The sequence below is a fragment of the Oncorhynchus mykiss genome, chromosome 5 (assembly GCF_013265735.2).
Source record: "Oncorhynchus mykiss isolate Arlee chromosome 5, USDA_OmykA_1.1, whole genome shotgun sequence".
NCBI lineage: Eukaryota > Metazoa > Chordata > Actinopteri > Salmoniformes > Salmonidae > Oncorhynchus > Oncorhynchus mykiss.
The window spans coordinates 84319254-84326724 of record NC_048569.1 but is presented as its reverse complement, the minus strand read 5'-3'; the positions used below and the strand labels follow the sequence as shown (position 1 = coordinate 84326724).

At 45.3% G+C, this 7471-nt stretch overlaps 1 long non-coding RNA gene across 1 annotated transcript; it reads left to right on the top strand.

Annotated features, from left to right (window-relative positions):
* The first annotated feature begins 159 nt into the window (after positions 1-159).
* Positions 160-2745, top strand: LOC110522894. The gene is made up of 4 exons (XR_005051593.1): positions 160-736; positions 862-1060; positions 1576-1689; positions 2153-2745. It is a non-coding gene; the product is annotated as an uncharacterized LOC110522894 (long non-coding RNA).
* The last annotated feature ends 4726 nt before the right edge of the window (positions 2746-7471 follow it).

The window sequence follows — 7471 nt, the reverse complement described above, 5'->3', positions numbered from 1 at the left end:
TATAGAGCTGATTTGAGAAGTCTGCAGACTGGGTGGTGAGTTAGTTGTAGCCACTACAGGGCAGCAGAGGACGCTTGAGAAGTCTGTGTTGAAGCCCTCCAACCCCCTACAACACAGCCATCGACATGGTGATTGTAACCAACAAACAGGGAAATCACCAGAAGCATAACCAATACTTTATGCACAAGAGTAAGCTAACCGTATACCTATGTTGATTTGGAGAAAAGTGGTAAATAGATTAATGATAATAGCTGAGCTCATTTAGGAGTATATTTAGTTTTCACTCTTGTGATACGTGGTGTGTGCCTTTATTGTTGCCCAGTGGACTTGGTTAAAAGGATGCAGTGATGGAGTCATTGGGAGAGTCATTTCGCTGTCCACAGTGTAGTATGGTATTCCTCTCCCTCCGACTCCTGGAGAAACATAAAGCATTGTTCTGTATCGGGAGCAACATTGGAGATCCTGTGGTGCTAAGACAAGGGCAGCCAGAGCGCAAGGGGATCTATCCAAAACCTGCAAGACCCATGATCTTATAAGAGTAAGTGCGTTGGCTCTTAGTGTAGTGTGTGTGTGTCTGTCTAACATCGATTGTTTCTGACAGCTGAGAGAGCAGAGGGGTATGCCCCTCCGGAACATGCAGGGGAGGGCCAATGCCACAGCATGGAGGGCTGGGAGAGAAGACAACCTACAGGGCAGTGTGTCAGAGAGTCTAGCCTTGAGGAACCTCACTGACGAGGTGCCTAATAACGCTCAATCCCACCCATCTAGACATGCAATACAATTTATAGTCATCTTGATAGTCCCTTTAATATTAAATAATATTACTTAACATACAGACAAATGTCATGCTTTAATTTACAGTTTCACAAGCTGAAGATGTCGATTGAGGAGAGCATGCGCAGCCTACCTAAATGGCCAACTGAGACAAGAGTGTCTGGAGATCAAGGTTTCAGGGAGGCAGTGGGGCCACAGGGAGAGGCTAAGAAAGCTGGCAGAGCACCATGACCGCCAGTTAGCAGAGATACAGGCCCACAACCACTCCTGGAGCAACAGAGAGTGGGTAAGTAAGTTGCCGTAGACAGAGAGTTTACACACCAATAAAATACATGTACACACAAATAAGTACTGTAGATTGTATCTGATGCTGCTGTTCTCCCATGTAGAACACGGGCTAATATGGAGACAGATTGACACTATACAACACAGAGAAAAACAACAACACACACTATAGATACCGGTATGCAAAACAAGCAACAGTGTGAGTAATTCAACACACTTTCACTTTGTGTGTGTTTGTCAGAGATAGTGAGGCAGCTTGGGGCCTGTCAGGGCAGCACGGCCCACCTGGAGACTATGCTGCTGGAGCTAAGGGACCAGATCACCACCCTGCAGCCGGGGTTAGTTGTAGCCACTAGAGAGCAGCAGAAGACACTCTCACAACAGGCCTGTGGAACAGGTCGCCCAGTAGTCCCTCCCTATTTCAGTCCATGTACCTCCGTTTGGTGGCTAATGACCATGACCCTGATGAGTTAGATGTCTGTCAGAAAAATAAATATTATTCTGTGCTCTTCATAGGGTCAAAGAGGTTAGGTCTGACTCACACAGCCCTACCCTGCCTGAGGACACAAAGGGACATGTCAACTTTGACCTTATATCATCTGTGGATGGCCCCCTCTCCTCCCAAATAAGGTACATATGTCTTAGCGTACAGCTCTGATTAAACAGATGAAAAGGTTACTTCATGGTAGAGATAGTACCACCTCTTTGCAGTAGTATCAGCTATAGTGTGATCATCGATGCACCTGTTATTAGTGCCAGATTAGTAGCTCTTATGACATAAAAAAACATGTTTTTATTGTCACATACATGTGTTTTACAGTGTCAGCCGTAGTAGTAAAGCGTGCCTCTAGCAAAGTAGGGTTAAGTGCATTGCTCAAGGGCACATCAACAGATTTTTCACCTTATCGGCTCGGGTATTCAAACCAGCAACCTTTCGGTTGCTGGCCCATCCCTCTAACTGCTAGGCTACCTGCCGTCTGACGTTAGCATGCAACACCAGTAATCAGTGCAGTAGGAGCAATGTATTACTATCCTGTTCCCTATCTGTATCTATGACTGTGTTTAACTGTGGCTGTGTGTGTTGGTATGGCAGAGCTCTGAGGCTGGCATACATGCAGTCCGGTGGATCTGTTCCAGCCGTTCTGGCCCAGGTGCATGCCTGCAGGCTGAGGCCCACACTCTGGAGCAGCAGGCCCAACCTGGGGCTGAAACCAGCTGCAGGAGGAAGAGTGTCAGTCCTGCATGGTCTCTCATTGGGGTATGGAGGGTGTCACATTTGATGCTTTGTTTCCACCTTCAGTGATTTGTGTCTATTGATCATGTGTACATCTACAAGACCCTGCTAGGCAAAGCCCCGCCTTATCTCAGCTCACTGGTCACCATAGCAGCACCCACTCGTAGCACGCTCTCCAGCAGGTATATCTCACTGGTCACCCCCAAAGCCAATTCCTCCTTTGGTCGTCTTTCCTTCCAGTTCTCTGCTGTCCATGACTGGAACGAATTGCAAAAATCTCTGAAGCTGGAGACTCACATCTCCTTCACTAGCTTTAAGGAACCCTCGATCTATCTCTTAGTCACATGTCTGTGGAACCTGTTCAGTTTATGTCTCAGTTGTTGAATCTTGTTATGTTCATACAAATATTTACACATGTTCATTTCGCTGAAAATAAACGCAGTTGACAGTGGGAGGACATTTCTATTTTTTTTTAGCTCAAGTACAGGTACTACAGTTGAAGTCGGAAGTTTACATACACCTTAGCCAAATACATTTAAACTCAGTTTTTCACAATTCCTGACATTTCATTCTAGTAAAAATTCCCTGTCTTAGGTCAGTTAGGATCACCACTTTATTGTAAAAATATGAAATGTCAGAATAATAGTAGAGAGAATTATTTCTTTGAGATTTTATTTCTTTCATCACATTCCCAGTGGGTCAGAAGTTTACATTCACTCAATTAGTATTTGGTAGCATTGCCTTTAAATTGTTTAACTTGGGTCAAACGTTTTGGGGAGCCTTCCACAAGCTTCTCACAATAAGTTGGGTGAATTTTGGCCCATTCCTCCTGACAGAACTGGTGTAACTGAGTCAGGTTTGTAGGCCTCATTGCTCGCACACGCTTTTTCAGTTATGCTCACACATTTTCTATATGATTGAAGTCAGGGCTTTGTGATGGCCAATCTAATACCTTGACTTTGTTGTCCTTAAGCCATTTTGCCACAACTTTGGAAGTATGCTTGGGTCATTGTCCATTTGCGACCAAGCTTTAACTTCCTGACTGATGTCTTGAGATGTTGCTTCAATATATCCACATAATTGTCCTTCCTTATGTAGCAATCTATTTTGTGAAGTGCACCAGTCCCTCCTGCAGCAAAGCACAGCTGGGATTGGGATGGTGTTCTTCGGCTTGCAAGCCTAACCTCCTTTTTCCTCCAAACATAACGATAGTCATTATGGCCAAACAGTTCTATTTTTGTTTCATCAGACCAGAGGACATTTATCCAAAAAGTGCAATCTTTGTCCCCATGTGCAGTTGCAAACTGTAGTCAGGCTTTTTTATGGTGGTTTTGGAGCAGTGGCTTCTTCCTTGCTGAGCGGCCTTTCAGGTCATGTCAATATAGGACTCGTTTTACTATTGATATAGATACTTTAGTACCTATTTCCTCGAGCATCTTCACAAGGTCCTTTGCTGTTGTTCTGGGATTGATTTGCACTTTTGCAGCTGCGTTGTCCCATGGTGTTTATACTTGCGTACAATTGTTTGTACAGATGAATGTGGTACTTTCAGGTGTTTGGAAATTGCTCCCAAGGATGAACCAGATTTGTGGAAGTCTCAAAAAAAGAATCTTAAATGGATTGGAACCACCAAGACTCTTCCAAGAGCTGGCCGCCTGGCCAAACCGAGTAATCGGGGGAGAAGGGTCTTGGTCAGAAAGGCGACCAAGAACCTGATGGTCACTCTGACAGAGCTCCTGAGTTCCTCTGTGGAGGTGTAAGAACCTTCCAGAAGGACAACCATCTCTGCAGCACTCCACCAGTCAGGCCTTTATGGTAGAGTGGCCAGACGGAAGGCACTCCCCAGTAAAAGGCATGACAGCCCACTCAGGATCGAGGGATGGATGAGCGGAGCAAAGTACAGAGAGATCCTTGATGAAAACCTGCTGTAGTGTGCTCAGGACCACAGACTGGAGCGAAGGTTCACCTTCCAACAGAACAACAACCATAAGCACACATCAAAGACAACGCAGGAGTGGCTTTGGGACAAGTCTCAATGCCCTTCAGTGGCCCAGTCAGAGCCCGGACTTGAACCCGATCGAACATCTCTGGAGAGACCTGAAAATAGCTGTGCAGCGACGCCCTGCAGAGAAGAATGTGAGAAACTCCCTAAATACAGGTGTGTTATGGCTATGAAAAGCCAACTGACATTTACTCCTGAGGTGGTGACCTGCTGCACCCTCGACAACCACTGTGATTATTATTTGACCCTGCTGGTCATCTATGAACATTTGAACATCTTGGCCATGTTGTTATAATCTCCACCTGGCACAGCCAGAAGAGGACTGGCCACCCCTCATAGCCTGGTTCCTCTCTAGGTTTCTTCCTAGGTTTTGGCCTTTCTAGGGAGTTTTTCCTAGCCACCGTGCTTCTACACCTGCATTGCTTGCTGTTTGGGGTTTTAGGCTGGGTTTCTGTACAGCACTTTGAGATATCAGCTGATGTAAGAAGGGCTTTATGAAATACATTTGATGTGTTTCAAGCTTGTAGCGTCAGACCCAAGAAGACTCAATCACTGCCAAAGGTCCTTCAACAAAGTACTGAGTAAAGGGTCTGAATAGTTAAGTAAATGTGATAGAATTTAATTTATTTTTTAATACATTTGTAAAAAAAAGTCAAAAACAGTTATTGCTTTGTGATTGTGGTATTGTGTGTAGATTCATGAGAAAATACACACTACATACTTTTGTATGTGGACACTTGGTTGTCGAACATCTCATTCCGAAATCATTGGCATTAATATGGAGTTCGTCCCCCCTTTGCAGCTATAACAGCCTCCACTCTTCTGGGAAGGCTTTCCACTATATGTTGGAACATTGATGCGGGGACATGCTTCCATTCAGCCACAAGAAGCTTTAGTGAGGTCAGGCGATAAGGCCTGGCTTGCAGTCAGCGTTCCAATTCATCTCAAAAGGTGTTCGATGGGTTTGAGGTCAGGGCTCTGTGCAGACCAGTGAAGTTCTTCTACACACCGACCTCGACAAACCATTTCTGTATTGACCTCGCTTTGTGCACGGGGGCATTCTCATGCTGAAACAGGAAAGGGCCTTCCCCACACTGTTGCCACAAAGTTGGAAGCACAGAATTGTCTAGAACAGAGGTACTCACCTCTTACCCTGCGAGGTCCGGAGATTGCTGGTTCTGTTTCACCTGATAATTAATTGCACACACCTGGTGTCCCAGGTCTAAAGCAATCCCTGATTACGGGAAAATAATGAAAAAATGCCTCCTCCACCAAACCTTACAGTTGGCACTATGCATTCGGGCAGATAGCGTTCTTCTGGCATCCGTCAAACCCAGATTAGTCAGTCGGACTGCCAGATGTTGAAGTGTGATTCATCACTCCAGAGAACATGTTTCCACTGCTCCAGAGTCCAATGGCGGCGAGCTTAACACCACTCCAACTGACTCTTGGCATTGCACATGGTGATTTTAGGCTTGTGTGCAGCTTCTTGGCCATGGAAACCCATTTCACGAAGCTCCCGACAAACAGTCCTTGTGCTGACGTTACTTCCATAGGCAGTTTGGAACTCGTTAGTGAGTGTTGCAACTGAGGATAGACGATTTTTCAGCACTCAGCAGTCCCATTCGGTGAGCTTGTGCGGCCTATCACTTTGCGGCTGAGCCATTGCTCAACGTTTCCACTTAACTGCACTTAGTTGACCGGGGCAGCTCTAACAAGGCAGAAATTTGACGAACTGACTTGTTGGAAAGGTGGCATCCTATGACAGTGCCATGTTGAAAGTCACTGAGCTGTTCAGTTAGGCCATTCTACTGCCAATGTTTATCTATGAGATTGCATGGCGGTGTGCTCGCTTTTATAGACCTGTCAGCAACAGGTGTGGCTAAAATAGCCGAATCCACCAAATTGAAGGGGTGTCCACATACTTTTGTATATAGTGTATTCAAGTCATGGCTCATCCCAGAACTACTGCTGTACACCATTTTTCCATTCATGTCTTTACACCATTATATGTGCAATCGAAAAGTATTCAGATCCCCTTTTCCCCCCCAAAAAATTACGTTACAGCCATATTGTAAAATTGATTTTTACCGTAATCTACACACAATACCCCATAACATCAAATCAAAAGTTTACATTTTTTTTAGCAAATTTATAAACGAAAATCACATTTACGCAAGAATTCAGACTTTTTACTCAGTACTTTGTTGAAGCACCTTTGGCAGCGATTACAGTCTTGAGTATGACGCTACAAGCTTGGCACACCTGTATTTGGGGAGTTTCTCTTCATTCTTCTCTGCAGATCCTCTCAAGCTCTGAGGTTGTTTGGGGAGTGTCGTTGCACAGCTCTTTTCAGGTCTCTCCAGAGATGATCGATCGGGTTCAAGTCCGGGCTGTGGCTGACTGTCTTTGTGTGGCCCAGAGACTTGTCCCCAAGCCACTCCTGCATTGTCCTGTTGGAAGGTGAACCTTCACCCATGTCTGAGGTCCTAAGTGCTCTGGAGCAGGTTATCAAGGAGCTGTCTTTACTTTATTCCATTCATCTTGACTAGTCTCCCAGTCCCTGCTGCTGAAAAAAATAAAAAATAAATCCCTACAGCACGATGTTGCCACCACAATTCACCGTATGGATTGTGCCTGGTTTCATCAGACATTCTTATTTTTCAGAGTCTTTAGGCGCCTTTTACTAAGTTGCTTCTGTCTGGCCACTCGACCGTGGAGTGCTGCAGAGTTTGTCCTTCTGGAAGAGTCCTCATCGCCACAGAGGCGCTCTGTTAGACTGACCATCAGTTTCTTGGTCACCTCCCTGACCAAGGCCCTTCTCCCCTGATTGCTCAGGTTTGCTGGGCAGCCAGCTCTAGGAAGAGTCTTGGTAGTTACAAACTACCATTTAAGAATGGGGGCCTTCAATGCTGCAGAAATGTTTTGGTACCCTTCCCCAGATCTGTGTCTTGACAATCCTGTCGGAGTTCTACAAACAACTCCGTCGACCCCAGCTTGGTTTTTGCTCTAACATGCACTGTCAACTATGGGACCTGAGGTGTGCCTTTCCAAAACAATGACCAATAGAAAGTAGCACTGGAGCGTAATGTCAAGTCTCAAAGCAAAGGGTCTGAATAATTCTGTTAAGGCATTTCAGTTTAACACATTTGCTAAAATGTCTACAAACTCACTTT